Source organism: Malania oleifera, chromosome 3 (assembly GCF_029873635.1).
Source record: "Malania oleifera isolate guangnan ecotype guangnan chromosome 3, ASM2987363v1, whole genome shotgun sequence".
In the NCBI taxonomy this organism is placed as follows: domain Eukaryota; kingdom Viridiplantae; phylum Streptophyta; class Magnoliopsida; order Santalales; family Ximeniaceae; genus Malania; species Malania oleifera.
This window is the reverse complement of record NC_080419.1, coordinates 69,723,622-69,746,998: the sequence shown is the minus strand read 5'-3', so window position 1 is coordinate 69,746,998 and position 23,377 is coordinate 69,723,622.

The following is a 23,377-nucleotide window of genomic DNA, read 5'->3' as shown; positions in this document are numbered from 1 at the left end:
AGAGAGTAAAATTTTGAAGTTTCTCTCTGAAAATAAAAGAAACTCTATTTATAGGCAAGGCCTCGTCGACTAGACAAGTGGACTCATCGACGATCCCATGAAGAACACTCGTCGATAAGGTCATGAGCTCGTCAATGAGTTTCAGAGCATCTCAAACTCTCTCTGTAAATCCTCATTGATGAGACATACATACTCGATGATGAGTTTCTATAGATCTCTCGTCGATGAGAAAATGCTGCTCGTCGAGGAGAACTCGTTTAATATCCTTTTACAATTTATTTTTCCTTTCTTCTATTTTCAATTTTCCTTTTATTCTCTTTCTTATTATTTTAAATAATTAAAAAGTCTCTAGTTTGTTACAAAAATTCACATTTGCTAAACTTAGCATACAATTTCTTTTCCTTGAGCATCTAGAGTACTAGCCTTAGGTGCGTCTCATGCTCCTTAAAACTCCTCGAGTAGACCAGTATGGCATCAATAAAAACCACAAGAAACTGGTCTAAATACTGGTGAAAGATTCTATTCATCAAATCCATGAATACAGTAGGAGCATTCGTCAGACCAAATGACATAACTAGAAATTCATAATGCCCATACCTGGTCCTAAAAGCTGTCTTTAAGATGTCTTCAATTTTAACTTTTACCTGATGATAACCTAACTTGAGGTCAATCTTAGAATAGACCTGGGTCCCCTAGAGTTGATAAAATAAATCATCTATATAGGGTAGAGGATACCTATTCTTAATTGTCACTTTGTTTATTTCCCTATAATCTATGCACATCCTCATAGACCCGTCCTTCTTTTTCACAAATAATGCTGGAGCTCCCCAAGGTGACACACTAGGTCTGATAAACCCTTTATTCAATAAATCCTCCAACTAATCCTTTAATTCTCCCAATTATATTGGATCCATCCAGTAAGGAGCTTTAGAGATCAGCGTCGTCCTTGGAAGTACATCAATAGCAAAATCTATCTTGCGATAGGGAGGCAACCCAAGTAGTTCCCCTAGAAAAACGTCTAGAAACTCCTTTACCACTGGTATACTGACAAGCTTCAATTCATTTTCTATCATCTCATTTACATAGGTCATAAACCCCCTGACATCCGTCTCAAAGTAATCTCCTCGCCTGCATGGCTGGCACTAACTAAGGCGGGGAATGCACCCGTGGCCTTATAAATCTGAATTCTTGCTTCTCCGGTGGCCTAAATATCACCTCTTCCAAATAACAATTGATACTAGCATGGTTAGTAGTCAGCTAGTCCATACCCAGTATTACATCAAATCCAAGCATATCTAGCACAATTAGGTCACATGGTAATACTCTCTCCTGAATTTCTACTGGATAGCCTCTGAGCATCCTATGACACCTCACCACTGACCCTATTGGTGTTGCCACTGAAAATTCAACATCTAATATCTATGTCTCAACACCAGAAAATTTAACATATCCTACAGACACAAAATAGTGGGTGGTAACCTAATCAAATAAAACAGTAGCTTGACATGATAAAGCAGTAAGGGTACTTGTCACGATGTCACCTACAGTCTCAGCGTCTCTCGGTGTCAAAGCATATACCCTCACTGGAGCTACATTCCTCTACTAGCCTCCATGAGGTATCTAATAACCTCCCCGGTAAGGTCTGGGAGTTAGAGCGGCACCAGGTGGTATAGGGCAATCTTGCACCAAATGTCCTGGTCTACCGTAGCAATAGTAGATGCTTCTCCCCACTTGACACTCTCCCAAGTGTCTTTTTCCACATATCTGACATACAGGGTGGGTCTACACTCCCTAAACCTTATGGCCCCCAATATCCTGCCTTTTTCCTCTACCATAATTTCCTCTCTTCCACTGGCCCCAACTAGATCCCTATTGAAAGCCTGAAGGCGTAGACTTCTTCTTCTATCCCTGCTCCTCTGCCCCTATCCGGCACCAAGTCATAACTATAGGAACCACCCTTTGTTCCTCCAATAATTTTACCGCAGTCCACCATATTTCAACATTTCTTGTTAGTTTATAAGTGACAAATAAAACCCTCTACTCCTCCATGAACTGCAACACTGCCAAAACTTTCTCAATTTCTTGCATCTAGTTTTCGACGATAGCAGGATCAGCTCCTCCTGAAAAATGCTAGAGGGTTTATCTTGCTAAATTCATCTATCGCACACTCGTGGCCTGCAAATGGGCCCCCTACTCCCTAGAGCTCCGTGCAATCTAAGCCATGACCTGCTAAGCTATACTGCATAATACTATATTTGAATCAGCTCCGCTTATACCTGAGGGCCCTACACCCTCACTACCACTCGCATGAGCACTGCCACCACTCGGGTCCATCTTGGAAAGACAATTAGCATTCTTAGGAACCCTACCCTTAAAATTTACGTATCTAACCAAAACTCATTATATCCCTTCTATCTTGACATTCTTATCTTAATTCAATATTCAGTCCTACACTCTAGAAACATAACCCAGCAATAGTTTACTATGACATTCCTGAAATCGTCACCCCAGGAAATACAGAAACCACCACAAAATTCTTGCCTCCAAACCGAAGAATAGAACCTCAAATCTTTTTTCCTATATTCTGGTATTATTTCTACTGCATTCTAGAGTCTACAAAACCTAACAACCTAGGCTCTAATACCAAACTGTAACAACTTGCCTATTATATATATATATATATATATATATATTTCACATAACAACATTTATAATAATCCTAATAACCTACTAAAACTGAACTAATCATGATCAACCCAGACCCGTGGTACCGAGGATATACCTGTCATACATCCCTGATACCTAAGCAGCGGAAAACATAAATTACATACATGTCATATAACACTATACACAATACCAGAGTTCTACTGAATCTTTCATAAATATACATACATCCTCAAAAGGACCAAAAATCAACCTATGGTCATAACCCAAAAACCAATCTAACCCTAATTCAACTACATACCTTTCTGACAAGGTAACTCGGTCAACTTCTACTGCTGTGGGGCTTTGTCAGCCCTCCTACCTGGATATCCTGAAATGTTTGTAATGCTGGGGTGAGATACCTCTCAGTAAGGGAGATAAACTAACATCAGTGTGTGGCAACATGAGTAGTAACGTAACATAAACATGATTTGACATAACTTAATATAACATACTAAATTTTTGTACATGTAAATCATCTTATATAACTGTACAATACTTGAAATAATACCCAGGATGGATAGTTAGCTGATGTCATGTCTTACCCCCCACATGAAAGGGTTGTACGGCCCGAAGGCGAGACCTAGCAATGGCTGGCCGACCATGCTAAGTTAACATAAGTCTTGAAGTACAATGGGCTTGCCCCACCTAGTCCGGACTACCAATGGGACACCTGCACTACCATGAAACCACATCAACTGCCATCTCCCACACTCTATCCAAGATGTGCGGTGGCACTAACATAAGCATAATCATGAACATATAGCTACGGTACTGTGCTTTGTGAAACTAAATTAAGCCATCCAGGTTCTGATAACACATTTCATGATATTGATACATAACTGCTTTATATTTCATAGAAATATCTGATATGATCATGTTTTCATGAATTTTGACATATCGTGCATATTTACGGCATCTATGTTGACATAAATCATGGCATCTGTTCCGACATATCATAACATGTAAATCACGGCATCTGCACTGACATATCTTATCATATAAATCATGGCATCTGCACCGGTATATAACATAACATATCGAATCTTAATATTTTGCACTATTAACGTATTAGTTAAAAACCACAATTTCTGTACTATTTTTATGGCTTTACTGAAAACTATTATAACATGCTTATTCTGGGAAATCATAATATTTTAGTATAACATAATTTCATGGAAAATCATACTCATGCCACACAAATATGAATATTATTCTAAATATAAAATTTGAACTGAAACCATGTTTTCTGCTAAAATGTATTAAAATCCTTTTCCTTATTCAACAGCAGTATTCCCAAACACTGTATTATATCATACATAATTTCTAAAAATAAATGTTGTATAATAATAAATAATTTCATGAAAATGCTAACTTAGTTTATCCCCTTACCTGACTTATTAAGAAGCCCACAATCTAACCCAAAACTATGCCAATAGTATTCCCAACTCAACACCCTAAAATTTACATTTTCCCCAACAAAATTCCAGTATTATCTCACCTAATGCATTTTTCTCAGTCCAGAAATACCAAATACCTTATAAAACTTAAAATACCAAACTTACCCAAATTTTGGGATGGTGCCCAAGTTGGACTAACCAACGATTTACTCTAACAGACTTGAAGAGAATCTTCTTAGGAGTAGCGTGGCGGCTTCCGATCATGGAACTAGCAAAGAATGAAGCCAGAAACCTAGAGAGAAGGTGGGGAGGATGATTTTTAAAGAGAGAGAGAGAGAGAGAGAGAGAGAGAGAGAGAGAGAGAGAGAGAGGGATTGCATGCAACATTTATCGCTGAAACCCCGAATTCAACATATTTATAAAGTGCCTCCTCGTCAATGAGCCACGTTACCTCATCGACGAGATCAAGAAGGAGGTTCGTCGATAAACACATCACCCTTACTGATGAATTATTCCTTAAAGAGTATTTATGTTAACTCCCATCATAAGCTCTCTATTTAACAATCAAATCATCTTAGAGCTTCATCTCTTTAGAACAAGTTGAATGGTAACAAGATTGCACTAGGTTTTAATTTAAACGAATGCATGAATTTAACGAAGATCTATGCATATGTAGTTTAAATTGAAGTCCATTCGAACTAGTGCCTCTCACATGTTCAAATTCGTATGAAAAGAGGCAAAGTAGGCTTAAGACCCTGAATAAATATTCATTGTGACTTTTTGGTCCATTAAGCCAATAGCATTCAACGCCAAGTCTAAATCATCAAAAATCTAAAACCTCTTGGCTAAGAAATGAGAAAATGAAAAAGGCATGTAATGAGTTAAGTGCATAACTCAAGGGGAGCATTCATCCTTCATGACTATAATTTAAATTGCTTTCATGTTCTTATATCATTTATGCTCACGTGCCTTTATAAAAATTTCTTTGCAAATTAATATCCATCATGCATAAAATCATTATATTTCTTTAACTAGATAGTTTTGTTTTATATATATTGTTGATTGAACTACCTGAATGCATGCTTAATCTAGAATGTCTCCTATATGGTGGATGCAGTGATGTGAACTGCATGTTGGTAGTGGAGTAAGGTTGTTCCATGCTCAATATGAATTAGTAGGAATGTAGTCACCATATGTGACAACTTTCCATACTTTCTAATCCATAGTTTGTATATATATATATTCTCATTTTTTGTTTCCAAAAGATGTAGTTTACACTGTAGAAAATAGGGGGTCTAGTTGAGGATTGTCCTTCGGCAAAAGGGGATACACCTAGGTGTGCCATTTAGACCTTTATATAGCTTCTAATTAAGATTTACTATAACTAAGTGTTGACCTTATAGGTCATACCCTATTTTGATTATGACAAATACTCTGGTATTTAATGTCTATCAAGTTTGTCTGCAGGTTCATATTAGCAAGATTGTATGATGGCACGTGTTACCTTAAAGTAAAAGAATGCCCAGAAGATTCATTTGTTGTCATTTAATTAAGCTTTATTCGGGTCTATAATATTTAAATATCAATGGTATGTAATAATAAATGCATTACATGCATGATAGGACAGATAAGCTCAAGACCATTGAATGACCTTAGGGATCGGTCGACCAACATCAGATTTTTTAGGGATTATCTCAAAGACCATAGAATGGCTTTAGGTCCCAAATTATCACATGAAAATTCCCCTATAACTTAGAAATAAGAACTATTTGATAAGGGGTGACTTTAAATAGAAATTTGGACTTGAATGCATAAAGTTAGTGTGTTCGATTGACCGAATCCTAACACACAGAGCACTTCGGTCGACCAAACCTCCCCAGGGTCAATGGTTTTATTAGTTGGTCGACCGTCCTTAAAATGAGTGTCAATGCCCTAGTCGACTGAACTGGCACATGGGGAAATCCCAATGCCCTGGTCGACCGAACTTCTAGTTTTAGAATAGTCTGGTTGATCGAACATGCAAGTTCAGTCAATTGAACTTGGCCCAGTCGACCGAACCTTAGGGATTCAAAAAATTGCCTCAAGTTTGGTTGACCATTTCCTTAATTCAAAAACACCTGGTCGACCAAACTAAGAACCCTGGTCGACCAAACCATAAAAATGGTTGACCGACCCTCTCAGGTTGCTCAAATTTTACGAAGGTTAAAACGAGGTTAATTTTTATTAACCCTAATTTAACTTTTCCAAAATTACCTATATAGGTCCCAAGTGGTTATAATTCTTGGGGTGTCTATATATACACCCTCATTTGCATGGATTAGAAACCAATTAGAAAATTCTCTCGAAAATTCAAAAACCCTATTTCTCATATTCAAGCTCTCCACTTCCATTCTTACTCATTCTCATTGCAAAAATCGTTTAGTAAGAGTGCTCCTGTGAATATCTTATAAGGCTTACACTCTCATTTGCTCTGTTTGATTGATATTTATTTTTACTTGAGAGTAAGCTTAGAATTTTTCTTGGAGACTTTGTTAATAAGTCTTCCTTGGAAAAACTCCTTAGAGCTTGTGAGTTTTGCATTATCATTGCAATACTCAAGAGCTTGTATTGTGTTTTGTTTGTGAAATGATTTTTTACAAATCGATTTCAAATATCTCTTGTGGGTAATTTTGAGAAAAATATTTTGAGATATTTGCTTGTGTACTAAAGATCTTTATTGTTACATCTTGTGATTGATATTATTATCTTGACACAAAGATCCTAACACATACACTCACAGTTTGATTGATATACTAGCATTATTTTGAGAGTAGATATTGAGACTACATCGAGCTTATCATATCCTATTATATTATAGTGTGTTGATTATACTAGGACAAATCTACTTATTAGAGAAGCATTCATTTTGTACGCACTTTGTATTTTAAATTGGTTGTATTCCAAGTGTGGCCTGAGGGGGCGTTAATCCAGCTCGGAAGGATTGGTTATCAAGGTTGAGGTGAACCCTGCTTTAATTTGACCTGGTTGTATTAGGTGCTGCTCCACCCGTTAAGTGAGTCATAGTGGAATCCTTGTACTTGTGAGCCAAGGCGGGGACGTAGGCTATACTTGAATTGCTGTGAATGTTTTAATTGCTTTAAATATTTGCATACATACTTGTTTGGGGAATTGAGTCTATTTTAGAAAGACCCTAGGTTGTGTAATACTGTTCCTGGATTAGTTGAACCTAGTGGAGAAATTTTTTAAATCTCCAATTCCCCCCGCCCCCCCCCCCCCCCGGTCCTCGGGATTGCACCAAAGTCATCACTAAGCTCTGATACCAATTGAAAAGGAAGGTGTATTCCCAAGAGGATGAGTTTTTAAAAGTTTCTTTTAAATCTTTTTACAAATTCCCAACCTTTTGTAAACTTAGTAAACAAACAAGAATGATTTTGATTTTTAATGCTTTAATTAAATCGACCACTATCTACACAAACCAAATACTTTCAACAATGACCATCCAATCAATCAATCAATCAAATACAAAATACTAAACCAACACAAAAGTTGCAGCAGCGCTTCCTTGAATTAGTGTTTGAAAAACTTAGTGTAGACTTTGATTATAGCCCTGTATTTATGGATCTATACGCTTCCTTTTAACCAAGGTTTCCGCAAACAATTGATCAACGTACTCCTTTTCAGGTTTCCGCAAATGATCAATCAATGTACTTCCTTAAATTAAAAGTTTTTCTCAATCTCAATTGTCTCAACTACCCGCACTTAGATACACAATCATACAATTTATATATGCAAAAAAATTAAAGAGTAAAGGTTGAGAGTGAGGCTGAGTTTTTAACGAGGTTCAGCTTATACCCAGCCTACGTCCTCGCCTTAGGCAAGTGGGCGGAACAAATCGTTACAATCCCTCCTTTAGGGTGGAGTGTCCTCTCCAAGCGATACCCCATGCTCGGTAAAACGATCCAATTAACCTAAATTGTCAAAGAAAATAAGGAAACAAGAAAAGATTCTTGTGTACAAGAGATATTCTCAGATAGAGCTGGTTAGTACAATTCATAGCACTAATATACTTCAAAGTAAATATCAAAGAGAATGAGATTTGAAGCTTAAGAATGTATCACCAAAATTCTTATCTTGATATAAATCAGTAACTCAAAAGTTCGAGTTCAGAGAAGAGTGATCAAAAACTCAGTATATCTCAAAAAATCTTAGTAAGAATATGTGAGCAAGAGAGTTTTGAGAGAGTGTGAGCAATGGAGCTTTGAAAACTGATTTTCAATTTCTTGTTGTAGGTTTGATTTTAGAAACCATATATTTATAGGCTTTAAAAGTGTTAAATTCGTGTTTCCAAAGTTACTTGGAGTATTTCTCAAGTTTATACGAAAGTTTGGGGCACAAGCAACATAAATTTGAATTTAAAAACTTTAAAAATAATAGCCGTTGACGAGGGTCAATCGCCTGAACCCTTCGGGGCCAGTCGCCTAATCCTTTTTGACATAGTGTAAATTTTCTGTTTAAAATAGGGTTAGGCGCCTAAGGATTCAGGAGTCAGTCGCATGATTCTACACTGCTTGTTAAAAAACAATTCAGAAAAATCTTCAGTCACTTGAGGTCTAAAGTTCAGTCGCCTGAATAATTATAAATACTGTTTTTTCAGGTTAGTTTCAAAACTCTTAGCCATCTTACTTTGTTACTTGTAAAAAACATTTTTTGAGGTTTTCAAAATAAGGTCTCTAAGTCCATATGAACCCATAATGAGCTTGAAAGCATTTCAAAATGATATTTATAATGAAGTACTTACATAAGACATCCTAAAGACTTAAAAACTCTTTAAACTTGAAGTCTTCATGTAATGACCCAAAAAATAATAGTATTTAAATAATAAAAAGAAATGGAATTGGAAAAAGGAACAGAAGGAGGCAGTCGACTTCATCAACGAACTTTCTACTGGACTTATCAATGAGGTGACGTGGCTCGTCGATGAATCCCGCAGTATAAATAGGGTTAAACGTGATTTTTCAGTTCATTTTCCTACGCAGAACCTCTCTCTCTCTCTCATCCTTCGGTTTCTCCTCCTTCTCTCTAAGATCTCGAGCCATTTTTTCATCGGTTTGACGATCTAAAGCCACCACGACACTGCTGGAAAAGTTCTCTACAAGCCTGCCAGAGCAGATCGTCAGAGGGGCTGAATTGGAAACCATCCTAAATCCAAGGTAAGGCGTTCTACTCAGTATTTGGTTATTTGATCGTTGTAGAAAGTGTAGTATGCATAGAAATACTAAACTTTAGTTCTGGGGAATATTGTTTTCAGGGTGTTGAACAGGAAACCCTGCAGGTGCAGGCGTGTTTGATTTAGGGGCTTTTCAGGACACAGGTAAGGGGATAAACTAAGCTAGTATTTTATGAAAAGTATGTATAATATTATAGCATTTGATTTCAGGGAAATAAATATATTTATATATGATTTATATTTGGTAAAATACTTCTTAAAATGATGGTATGTTAAATATACGAAAACCTGTTTAGTGTGGCATGAGTAGAAATTGTTATGAAATGCTGTTTTCTTGGAATGTGTTAATGATATGGATTTTTCTAATGAAAACCAGCGTACGGGTCGAGATTTTTATATTTATTTTCTGGCGTACGAGCCGAGCTATGTACATGATTTTCCGGCGTACGGGCTCTGCTATGGATGTGATTTGCCAGCGTACGGGCTTTGCTATGAATATAATTTGTCAATGTACGACCGAGCTATGGAAATGATTTGCCAGCGTACGAGCCGAACTATGGTAAAATGTGAAATATCGGTGTTCGGACCGATGTTTTTCATGATATACGTATATATGCAAAATGATATGATTGATTTGATAATTAATGATATGAAATATCCATATATCACGGTTTCAGTATATGTTATACGATATCAGAACCTGGTTTGCTTGGTTTAGGCTAGCACTTGCACGGTACCGTTGCTATGTGTCCATGGTCATCATGATCATGATATTTGTGTTAATGCCGCTGTATGGAGTGGTGTGAGATTGGATGGTCGATGTGGTTTTTAAGAAGTGTGTGAGCGTCCCTAGTGTACAGACCAGGTCTGGCAGACCCATCAGACTTACAGACTGTACTTTTGACTTGACAGTGGTCGGCCAACCATTGTCAGGTCCCACCTTCAGGCCACACAATCCAGTCATGTGGGGGTAATACATGACAAAAGCCAGCTAACCTACCAGGATTGTTTTCGTATTATTATTTATATGAGATAAATTATGCTATAGGAACCATTATGTTTTGCCATGTTTGATTATACATGTTTTCCTAGAAACGATGTATATATAGTTTTACTGGTTACGTTTATGATTATATGTATATCACAAAAATGCTCATGTTACCACACACTAGTGTTAGTTTATTTCCCTTACTGAGAGGTGTCTCACCCCGAATTTTCTAAACATTTTAGGAGCCCCTGATAAAAGAGCGAATAAAGCCCCGCTGATTTAGTACGGTTGATCTACCCTTCTAGAAGGGTATGTTTTGATAGGGTCAGATGTATTTTGTGGAAATGACCCTAAGACATCTTTTGGGTTGTGTATTGAGTATATATATATATACAGTGATTGTAGTAACTCTGGTATTGTGATGTATGGTATAATGAGGTGTTTATGATTTAAGTTTCCTGCTGCATAGGCTTCCATGATATGTTTTTAATGTATCCCTGGTACACACAGGTTCAGGTGGATTATGATATGTTGAGCTTTGTGATATTGTAATATATAAAAAATTGTTTGGAAATTAAGCTAGTCGTCACACTTCATATATATCTTTGCTTTGAATCCTGTTAGACTTAAGCTTCAATATTCTTTAAGCTCCCACATGTTTTGAACATCTTGGTCCTTTTGAGCTTTCTTTTGATCACTTTGTTGATGGAGTATGGCTTTATGGTACTTGTGATCTTGAACTTTGATTTCTTTCATCCTTTTGAACTTTGTTATATAGGGTTTTCTGAAATATCATCATTTAAACAACAACTTGTTAAATTAACCCTTTTTTTTCTATCATCAAAACAAGATTCGAAAACCATGTTAGACCAATAATCTCCCCCTTTTTTATGATGACAAATAAGGAGTAAAGATGAGAGAACCTTGATAAGGCTCCCCTTTACAATAAGAATATCTTTTAACAATTATGAAACATGATGATTTCAAATATAAGTAAGTTCAAAACTCAATAAGTCACAATCAAGTATATAATGTTTTAATGCATTATAGCTCATTTCAACATATATGCTTACGGTCTCATTCTTCTTATGTTATCATTTTTCTCATTATGCTCATTTTTTTTGTTACTCCCTCATGCTATATCTCATGTCAAGATTATGTGTTTTACATATTTGCCAAGCTCTCATGTTCTCATGTTCTCATGGTTGTTATTCTCATGTTCTCATGGTTGCTCTCTAAGATACTCTCTTCTCATGTTTGCTCTCTAAAATATCTCTCCCCCTTTGACATCAATCAAAAAGAAATGAAGAGCATAGTCACAAAGAGTCTTAGGATAGCATATAAAAAGCATAGTCATATTGTCATTTAAAAATTACAAAAAGTCATAAGCAAGGGAGTTACAAACCAATACTAAAAGAAAAGAACAAGCAAACAAAGCAACACAAAGACTAAGCCAATACATAGATAAGACTACAACACAAAATAGATCAAGCATCAGCAACATCATCATCATTATCATCATCAGCTTCAACTTCCTCTTCATCACCCTCCTCACTTCCTTCCTCAGATTCTTCATCAGATGAAGCATCACTCCGAGGGGTAGAACTGGTACCCATGGGATCAACACTATGAGATGAGCCAGCCTTATACTGCTCCATGCAAGTAAGGCGCTAGTTAAGTGAAGCGTAGGTAGTGTGGAGTGAGGATACGTTCTCTTGAAGTGATTGGAGGCTTGAACGCATATCTTTGTTGAATGTAGTGAATTCATGACGGAAGGGGATAAACCAAGAAAGAGTGTCATCTGAAAGTCCTTATTGCTAATCTTGAGGTGGAGGAGGTACAGCCGTTGGCCTTTGTGGTTGTCCTCCTTTCAAAAACCAACCTTGATCATGCATTTCACATCCCATCTGTTTCAGGGTTGTGGAAGTGAAAAGATCATACCTAGTACGCTTGATGAACAATTCGATAGGAGTAGTGACTATAATACCCCAACCCCGAAGGGTCTGGGATATTTACTTTTTACCATTGATTTAAAGTGGAAGTAAATAAACTCAATTATTATTAAATCAGAGCGTTAATTATCCATATTACAATCATTTATTTCAAAAGAAGAAAAATTACATAAGCGTAAATATCTGGCATCATACTACTATTTCTAATCAAGCTTTATTTTTCTATTCTATTCCAACCCACATGCTTGCTATGTCTAATTTCCGATATGTCTTTCAAAGTTATTTGAAATGTAAAAATATGATTGGGGTGAGATGACACTCAGTAAGTAAATAAGATTATTATTAGTGTGTGGCCAAAATGAGCTTTTGAAAAATTTCGTAAAACAATATTTAATACTATAACTTCAAACTATAAATGTAAATTTAAAATTTTCTGTATAAAACTTTTACCCTCAACTATAATACTAAAATTTAATAACCATATACTGTGACTGTTAAATTAAACTTTTAATTTTAAAATTATAAAAATATTTAATGATATACATGCATATACTTTTCCTTATACGTTTTCTTTAGATCGTCATTTAAGCACAAGAATGACCATTTTCATGTAAACTTATACTTTTCTTCCAAATCATCAATAACTTTGTACACGTAATTAAATATGTATGAACATATATTGTAAAAACCACCCTTAGGCCTATTAGCCGTAAGTCATGTTTACCCCCATGACTGGGTTGTGCAATCCGAAAACTGAACTTAAGTAGCTGGCCGACCAAACTAAATCAATATACGTAAACATTAAGTGAGATTTTCCTTATTAAGTCCTAGTCCAGAACCAGGTGTGCACTTAGGAGAAATTCACTAATATAAATAACCACTCTGTAAATAGTGTGGGTGTACTCTGATCCGTTTAAACTTTAAGCTGCTGTACCGAGCATTTGTAACTTTGAACTTTCGTTGCCATAAGGGGTTTTAAAATTATCTTATTATAATTTATGCAATTTAAAACAATATCATGAAAATCTCATCTTTACTCATATTTTTATGAAACATGCAACGTAGAAATTTCGTCCTTGAAATTCAAAAATTTAAATGAGTACCTTGTATAATGTTGTGTTTTTATCCGATCCGGCTATCGTCGAAAAGATGTGGGTATTTCTGACGTATTTTTGCTTCTAGTTCCCATGATGCTTCCTCAATGTCATGGTTGTGCCAGAGCACTCTTACCAATGAAATCTTCTTCATGTGCAACTTCTGATCCTTCTTGTCTAAAATCCGGATTGGTACTTCTTCATATGATAGAGTGTCACTAACTTCTAACAACTCATAACTTATCACATGAGAAGGGTTTGGAATGTACTTCTTTAACATTGAGACATGGAATACATCATGAATTCTTGATAGTGCAGGAGGTAGGGTAGGGCAATTCTGTAAGCAGTTGGACCAATCTTCTCTAATACCTTGAATGGTCCAATATACCTGGGGCTTAGTTTGCCCTTTTTCCCAAACCTCATGATTCTTTTCATTGGAGCGAATTTTAAAATTATATTGTCCCCCACTTCAAACTCCAACTCACACCGACAGATATTTGCATAGCTCCTTTGCTGACTTTAAGCAGTTTTTATTTTGTCCCGGATGAGTTTAATTTTCTCAAAGGTCCTTTGTATAATCTCAGGACCTAAAATTTGTCATTCGCCAACCTCATCCCAATATAATGAGGATTGGCACTTTCAACCATATAATGCTTCATATGGTGTCATCTCTATGCTGGACTAATAACTGTTGTTATAAGCGAACTCAACAAATGGCAGATACTAAATCCAACTTCCTTTGAAATCTAGTACACAAGCTCTCAACATATCCTCCAATATCTGAATGGTTCTCTCTGATTGTCCATTAGTTTGAGGATGAAATGTCGTGCTGAAAGTAAGTCGTGATCCCAAAGCTCTTTGCAAACACTTCCAAAATTGTGATGTGAATCGTGGATCTCGATTTGATACGATAGACATGGGTACGCCATGTAGTCTACTACCTCTTGAACATACAACTCTACAATCTTGGTCATAAAGTAGTTAACTTTGATCGGAATAAAGTGAGCAGTCTTCGTTAAACGATCAACAATCACTCAGATGGCGTTCTGTCCATGGAATGTTGTAGGCAGCCCAATTACAAAATTCATGGAGATGTGCTCCCATTTCCACTCGGGAATGTGGAGTGATCACAATGGTCCTGATGGTCTCTAATGTTCAGCTTTTACTTTCTAACAAGTAAGACACTGTTCCACAAATTGTGCAATCTCCTTCTTCATGTTATTCCACCAAAAATACTCTCTCAAGTCCCGATACATCTTCGTGCTTCCCGGATGCACTTATAAAGAGATCGATGAGCTTCTTCCAAGATTGTTTTTTGATATCTTTGTCATTGGGCACAAAAAATCTAGTTTGGAATCTCAAAACTCCATTGTTAGAGATGTAAAAGTCTCCCTTTAGTCCACTTTGTACCTTACCTATAATCTTCACTAACTATGCATCTTCCATCTGTGCAACCTAAATCTTTTTCGATAAGGTATGTTGGATTACCAGATTACCAATGAGAGCTTGATGATTTCCTTCCACTATTTCCACACCAAATCTTTCCAAGTCCATCATGATTTGATGTTGGGTCACCATTGCCGATACTAACGCATTCATTGACTTTCGACTTAATGCATCTACTACCACGTTGGCTTTCCCTGGGTGATAGTTGATGGTGCAATCATAATCTTTGATTGACTCTAGCCATCTTCTCTATCTCATGTTTAATTCCTTTGCATGAAAAAGTATTTGAGACTTTTATAGTCTGTAAAAATCTCACACCTTTCACCATACAGATAGTGTCTCCAGATCTTTAGTGCAAATACCACAGCTGCCAATTCCAGATCATGTGTTGGATAATTCTTCTCGTACTCCTTGAGTTGTCAAGAAGCATATGCAATGATCTTCCTCTATTGCATTAATACATACTCGAGCCCTTTCCGAGATGCATCACTGTAAATCACAAAACCATCTTCTCCTGATGGAATTGTAATCACCGGGGCAGTGATAAGTCGTTGCTTTAATTCTTGAAAGCTTTGCTCACATTCATCAGTCCACTCATACTTCACATTCTTTCTTGTCAACCTCGTCAGAGGACCAGATATTTTAGAAAACCCTTCCACAAATCGACGATAATATCCTGCTAGACTTAAGAAACTCCTGATCTTATGAATATTCTTCGGTCTCGCCCAATCCATTAATGCCTCTATTTTACTTGGGTCCACAGAAATACCATCCTTAGATATCACGTGCCCTAAGAATGCAACTTTTTCTATCCAGAACTCACATTTCTTAAGTTTGGCATAGAGTTTCTTTTCTCTTAGTACTTTGAGTACTAGCCTCAAATGGTTCTTATGTTCCTCGGGGCTTTTTGAATAAATCAAAATATCATCAATGAAGACGACCACAAATTGATCTAAAAAATTCACGAAAGACCCTATTCATAAGGTCCATAAAGGCAGCAGGAGCATTGGTCAGTCTAAATGGCATGACTAAGAATTCATAGTGACCATATCTCGTTCGGAATGCAGTCTTTGGAACATCTTCTAATTTGATTTTCACTTTATGGTACCCTGATCAAAGGTCAATTTTAAAGAAGACTTGTGTTCCTTGGAGTTGATAAAATAAGTCATCTATGCGAGGTATTGGGTACTTGTTCTTAATGGTTACTTTATTTATTTCTCGATAATCAATACACATTCTCATTGATCCATATTTCTTTTTAACGAATAGTACCGGTGTTTCTCATGGTGACACGTTGGGTCTGATGAATCCTTTGTCCAGAAACTCTTGTAATTGTTCCTTCGGTTCTTTCAATTCTACCAGTGCCATTTTGTATGGAGCTTTAGATATCGGTGTCATCCCTAGTAGTAGGTCGATAGCAAACTCAATTTCGTGGTCAGGAGGTAACCCAGGTAAATCCTCAGGGAATACATCCGATAATTCCCTTACTATTAGGATATCCTCGAGCTTCAATTCTTCCTTTGGTGCCTCCACCACGCATGCTAGGTACCCCTGACATCCATTCAAGAGTAATCTCTTTGCCTGGATAGCCAACAATATTTGTGGTGAAGGGCATACACGAGTTCCATTGAACTTGTATTCTTGCTCTCTAGGAGATCTAAACACCACCTCCTTATTATAGCAATTTATACTAGCATAGAAGCTAGCCAGTCCATCCCGAGAATTACGTAAAACCCGTGCATACTAAATACTACCAAGTTAGCCGATAGTATTCTTTCCTCAACACAAATTGGGTAACCTTTAAGTATTTTTCTACATACTACCGAGGTTGTCATTGGTGTAACCACAAATAACTCAGTTTCTAATGGCTGAGTCTCTACCCTACATATTTTAACATAAGCTATAGATATAAAGAGTGTGTGGTTCCAGAATCAAATAATACTACTACTTTTGGAGAATATAGGAATAATACTTGTCACCACATCATTAGTATTTTCTACATCTTCTGGAGTGAAGGCATAGACACGCGCCTAAGCGTTGTTTTGTTGATTGTTGTTTCAAGGTGCCCAGTTGCCTCGTCTTTGTTGATTTGGATTGTAGTTGTTTTGTGGGCATTCTCGTTGCATGTGACCAGGTTTACTGCACCAATAACAGACCCCTAATCCGGCCTGACACTCACCCTCATGTATTTTGTTGCATTTTGGACAAGGGGTTCTTTGTGCATTATTTGGATTTCTCGTTGCTTGCCCTTGCCCCACATTGTTGTTGTTGTTGTTGTTGTTGTTGTTGCTCCTTTTCCAAGGTCCTTGATTTCTACCAGAGTGAGACCCTTGTTGCATAGGCCTTTTTCTCTGGTCGGATATTTCCGCACTCCTTTGTAGAATTTCTTCTGCCTTTGTTGCTTTATTTACCAAATTGGAGAAGTCTTTGAGTTCCAATACTGTTACCATTTCATAAATCCTTGAGTTCAAGCCTTCTTCAAATTTTCGAGCTTTCTTTGATTCGTCTGGAACCAAATATGATGTAAAACGGGATAATTCAATGAATTTTGCTGCATATTGTTGTACATTCATATTTCCCTATTTCAAATCCAAAAATTCCTTGGCCTTAGCATCTCTAGTGGTTTTAGGGAAAATCGTTCAAATAAGACTTCCTTAAAACGCTCCCATGTAAGGATTGTTGGATTTGGTCCTTCCTCTAGGAGTAACTTTTTCGAGTTCCACAGTGTTTGGCCTTAGCAGTCATTTTATAGGCAGCATATAACACCTTTTGTTCATCCGTGCAATGAAGAACTCATAGTATTTCTTCCATTGATTGCATCCAATCTTCTACAACAATTGGATCAACTTTTCCCTCAAAAGTTGAAGGGTGCATTCGATTGAATTGTTCCACCGTACAACCTTCATGGGTTGGTGGACCATTCCATTCCTTGGAGTTCCACAGAAGTTCCGCCATGACTTGTGCCATATCACACAACACCGTAGTAGCATTGATGTCTTCTCCATTGCAAGTCCCCACATTATTCTCTGTTCCTTCAAAACTTACGTTGTTGTTCTTCGGGTTCATTCTGAGGGAAAGGACTAGAGTTATTTTAAAATCATAATCTTAGTTTTAAAGTTTAATCAAAGTTATAGGCAAAAGAAAAACATCCTAATTTGCCTGATCTTACCCACATCATGGTTATGTCTATGCTCTGGTAAAATTATTTCTTAAAGTCTACAGAACCTATAACCTATTGCTCTAATACCAAATGTAATACCCCAACCCCGAAGGGTCAAGGATATTTACTTTTTACCATTGATTTACAGTGGAAGTAAATAAACTCAATTATTATTAAACCAGAGCGTTAATTATCTATATTACAATCATTTATTTCAAAAGAAGAAAAATTACATAAGCATAAATATCTCGCATCATACTACTATTTCTAATCAATCTTTATTTTTCTATTCTATTCCCACTCGTATGCTTGCTATGCCTGATTTCTAATATGTCCTTCAAAGTTATCTAAAATGTAAAAATATGATTGGGGTGAGATGACACTCAGTATGTAAATAAGATTATTATTAGTGTGTGGCCAAAATGAGCTTTTTAAAATTTCGTAAAACAATATTTAATACTATAACTTCAAACTGCTTCTAAAATAAATGTAAATTTAAAATTTTCTACATAAAACTTTTACCATTAACTATAATAGTAAAATTTAATAACCATATACTGTGACTATTAAATTAAACTTTTAACTTTAAAACTATAAAAATATTTAATGATATACATGCATATACTTTTCCTTATACGTTTTCTTTAGATCGTCATTTAAGCACAAGAAGGACCATTTTCATGTAAACTTATACTTTTCTTTCAAATCATCAATAACTTTATACACGTAATTAAATATATATAAACATATATTGTAAAAACCACCCTTAAGCCTGTTAGTCCTAAGTCATGTTTACCCCCATGACTAGGTTGTGCAGTCCGAAGACTGAACTTAGCTGGCTGACCTACCAAACTAAATCAACGTACATAAACATTAAGTGAGATTTTCCTTATTAAGTCTTGGTCCAGAACCAGGTGTGCACTCAAGAGAAATCTACTAACACAAATAACCACTCTGTAAACAGTGTGGGTGTACTCTAATCCTTTTAAACTTTAAGCTGTGGTACTGAACATCTGTAACTTTGAACTTTCATTGCCATAAGGGATTTTAAAATCATCTTATTATAATTTATGCAATTTAAAATAATATCATGAAAATCTTATCTTTACTCATATTTTCATGAAACATGCAACGTAGAAATAAACTCATGCCACGTAATTTTTGTGTTAAAAATATCTATTTATTTATTTTTGAATAGAAAGAAATGCTGAAAATTACTCGAGTGGATTAGAACATTTCTTAACCCAAAAATATATGCAAGTATATTAAAAATAAAACTAGTATAATTAAATATGCGTAAAAATAAACTCAGGGGAATTTTATGAAACTAACATAATCAAAATTTACTTTACAAAAAAAAAAATTCGGGTATAAATTTTAAATAAAAATCCAACATAATCAAATTTACTTACCTCTTCTTTTACCTTGTACTACGAACATAATGACTATCTCTAAGATATGAGATCGGAAAGAGTGGGTGAGTAAGAACTTACTCAAAAATTCTCTCTTCACCACTAATTCTTTCACTCACTAATCTTTCTCTTCCTTTGAAATTTTTTGGGAAAAATGAAGGTTGAGAGCTTCATATTTATAAGAAAATTTTAGGGAAGAAATGGAATTTGTACAAGTGTGGGGAGAGAGGTGAAATTATAATTTTTTTTTTTTAAATTAAAGAATGAGCATGGGATAAGCTAAGTATGGGTTGAGTATGGGATGGGGATAGGGATCATGTGGGGGAAATGGGAGTGCTTGCGGACACTCCCATTTAATTAATTAATTAATTAGAGAAAATAATTTTATTTATTTTATTTTTTTTAAATCATTGTTATTACTTTTAAGCTATATTTTAGTTTTTTTAAAATAATTAAATTCGAATTTCAAAACTCATGTGGGCCCCACATGGTCTTATGGGGGCCCTACACAACTTTGAGACCCAAGTGGGTCCTACATAAATCTAATAGTCCTCACACGATTTTATAAGCCCTGCACAATTTCGAGACTCGTGTGGACCCCCACACGGCTCTAGGACTCATGTGAGCCCCACATGGTCTTGTGGGTCCCGCATAGGATACCTATATTATTATTATTTTATCATATATTTATATAATTTATGTCAGTCAAAACGTCATTTTATGTACTTATTTACGTGTACAAACAGTGTCTACCCTATTTTATCTTATGAAATTCCATTTTGACAAGACCAACCCTCAGAGAACGACTGAGCCGCAATGGTCTCTGAGCACTAGCTTAGATAAGGTCTTTCTTAGGCATCAAACATAAAATCAAGAATCCTAACAGAGAAACACTTTCATTTTGATACTAACTAAATGACCATTATGATTATTCTACATATATATATTTTGGGTTGTTACAGTGACACTAAGATAAGCAAAGAAAAGGTTTAGAGCACCACCATAAGGAAGAGTGACTCGATTAGCTTCCAATTTAGCTCACATCCATTTCAAAATTAGGCTAGAAAAATCAAGTTTCTTCCCTTTTAGCAGACACCATAACACAAAACAATCTACATAGGATATGTGATCATACGAACCAGCTTGGGGTAGAATATTTTTTGTGATAATTTTCTAAAGCATTTGAACTTGAAGATTCAACTATTTGTACCATAGAGGATGGCCAAAGTAAGTACGTTTCTCTACCATAATTAGTGGTAAGAATTCCTCAGGAGTGAATCCTTGCTCTAGAATCCATGATTGAGCAAATTTTGGATACTCAAATTTTCCTGGGCTAATATGCAAAATAAGAGCTAAAGTTTGTGGAGATAAACTATCTTCTTTCCCCTAACCTCAGTGGTTAGCACATTTTCTCCGTGTATCATATTAGCATAGAAGATTTTCACTAGGTTTGGATAAAGGCCTTTAGATTGATAAACTAAAAAATTCTTTCAACTAATATTCTGAAACATTGGCAAGATTTCCGAAAATTGTAAATCAAAGAAGGTGGTATCTATGACCTTACCAAAAATTGGTTCCGTAAAACAGAGATGAGTTTGATATCGATGCTTCGATTGAGGAGTGATGAGTCATTGTTCAATGTTATTATCATGTCTCCTAGAAGAAGGACCGCAACTTTCCGTAGTTTTGGTGTGAGGCATCTTTGATTGTGAAGGACTCAACTAAACAACCAATGTGAAGCCCTAGAAACCATGGGAAAAGGTGTAGGAGAGTGATTGGGAGGCTTTGATTTGAGGGATTTGGAGCTAGAAATCAGGGGACACCAAGAGTTGGAGCTTCAAGTGAATGATGGAACAGAGGTCAGTAGCCTGGAGTCTGAAGAATTAGGGTTTTCACGCTTAAAAATATATATGTTCTATTAGGTTAGGCGCCTGAAGTTTTGAGCTAAGTCGTCTGACAATTTATGAAATTAATTTTTTAGCAAGTAGTAACACATCAATCGCCTGAGGCCTGATGGTTCAGGTGCTTGATCCTCCAATTTACACTGCTCAGTCACCTGAGCTTCCAAGTTCAGTCGCCTGACTCCCTTAATCTTTTCAAATTTCTCTTTTTACTCAACATTAACTTTTCCTTCTTTTGATTTATCATATTATCAGCTTCAAATATCTTTTCAAATTGGCTTTTGAGGTATATGGCTTCCTTGATCTTTGAAGATAAGCTTTGAACACTCCAAGTTTTCTTGATTTTTGGCCATCAATGATTTTTTTTTTTATTTGTTTTAATGTTATAGTTTGTCAATAAGCTCATGAGCTCTTCTTCTCTTCATTTCAACTAGTTCAATATTCTTGTTATTGGATTAATTGGTTCTCTTATTTTCTAAAAAAGGAATCCTAATATCTTTGGAGTCCATTTTATCTAGATACCCATACTTTCTTGGGTCTGGATGGTTTAGCAAGCGACGTTTCTTTTATTCTCCAAACTTGTCTAGTTTTCACACTCTTTCTCTTTAATGGACATTCAAACTTAATGTGTCCTTTCTTCTTACATAGAAAACATTTGGCATGTGTATAAGCGTTTGAGGAGGTGCTAGCATAATCTTTGGAGGCTTTTGTAAAGTAACCCATGTAGAGGTTCTTTTTCCTTGTATTCTCAACTCCATTAAATCCTATGTGAAATTAGGAATAGCTTCCCAAAAGTGAGGGTGAATTGGTTTTAAAAAAAATTGTTCCTTTAAAATTAGTTCTTTTAAGTTACAAATCTTAGAAACAATTACAATCAATCACAACAAGATCAAATTCTCAATTTTAAGTAACAATATATGTGAAAATTTGTTGCACTTAATATAAGCCCTGTATGACAAGTATTCTTCTTCCCAATGTTCAGTTTTTAAATAAACTTTTAGATTAATAGGTCAAGGATAGTCAACCAACGTAATCCCTTTCGGTTTCCGCAATCAATGCTGATTTATCCAAAACGAATTACCTTCCGATCTATTTAACTACTAAACATTTAGAATTGAAATTTAAAACAACCACACAGATTATATCCTCAAAAAATAAAGATTAGAGTAGAGAAAGAAGAACACAAGGATTTTTATGAGGTTCGGCTTCAACACAGCCTACGTCCTCGCCCTTGGCCAAACCGCCAAAGGATTCACTATTACCGTTCCTTTATCAGCTGGAACACAATTACAAGAACTCCTTGGGTAAGGCTAAAGCCCACCTTCTCCAAACAATCTCCCCTTGTTTGGTCCAACGATTCAATACTCAAATCGTCAACAAGCCCTATTACAAAGATAGAAAAACAATACGTACAAGAACTTGCTCCTCAAAGAGCTGATTTGTACAAGTTAAAAAACTAATGCACTTAAGTAAATTCAGAATATGAATTTCAGAATGAAGCTCTTAGAAACTTATCACCGTGGGTATCATTCAATGAAAGAATCAGCTACTCTATAATCAAACACAGCGAGAACTTCTTAATTTCGAGCAAGGATGAGAGCAATATGAAGCACTTTTAGAATTTCAGAGTGAGAGAGAGTATAACAGCAGATTTTGAGCTCTTAATAATCTTGGTATTTAATTCAATGAGTCTTGGGGTTATTTATAGATGTATAAAACCTTCTTTCTTGTTCCCCAAAGGATACTCAGACTTGTTTTCATATATTAGACTTATTTAAGTTTCCAAAAATTTGAATTTCAAAAATTATATCCATTGGAAAACAGAAAATTTCCATAAGGCAGATGACTGTGAAGTCCTGATAGTCGTCTGTCCATTTAATATAACTGTAAAAATCATTAGGCAGAAAGGTGACAGTCGTTTGTCCCTTGAGTGGCAGTTGTCTGTCATCAAAATATAAGGTGACAGTCATCTGTCCATATGATGACAGTCGTCTGTCCATGTGTAATTTTGAGCCTTTCAGAAACATATAAGGTGGACAGTCGTCTGGTGAAACTCTCACAAACTTCTCACTTTTCACTGACAATCGTCTGTGG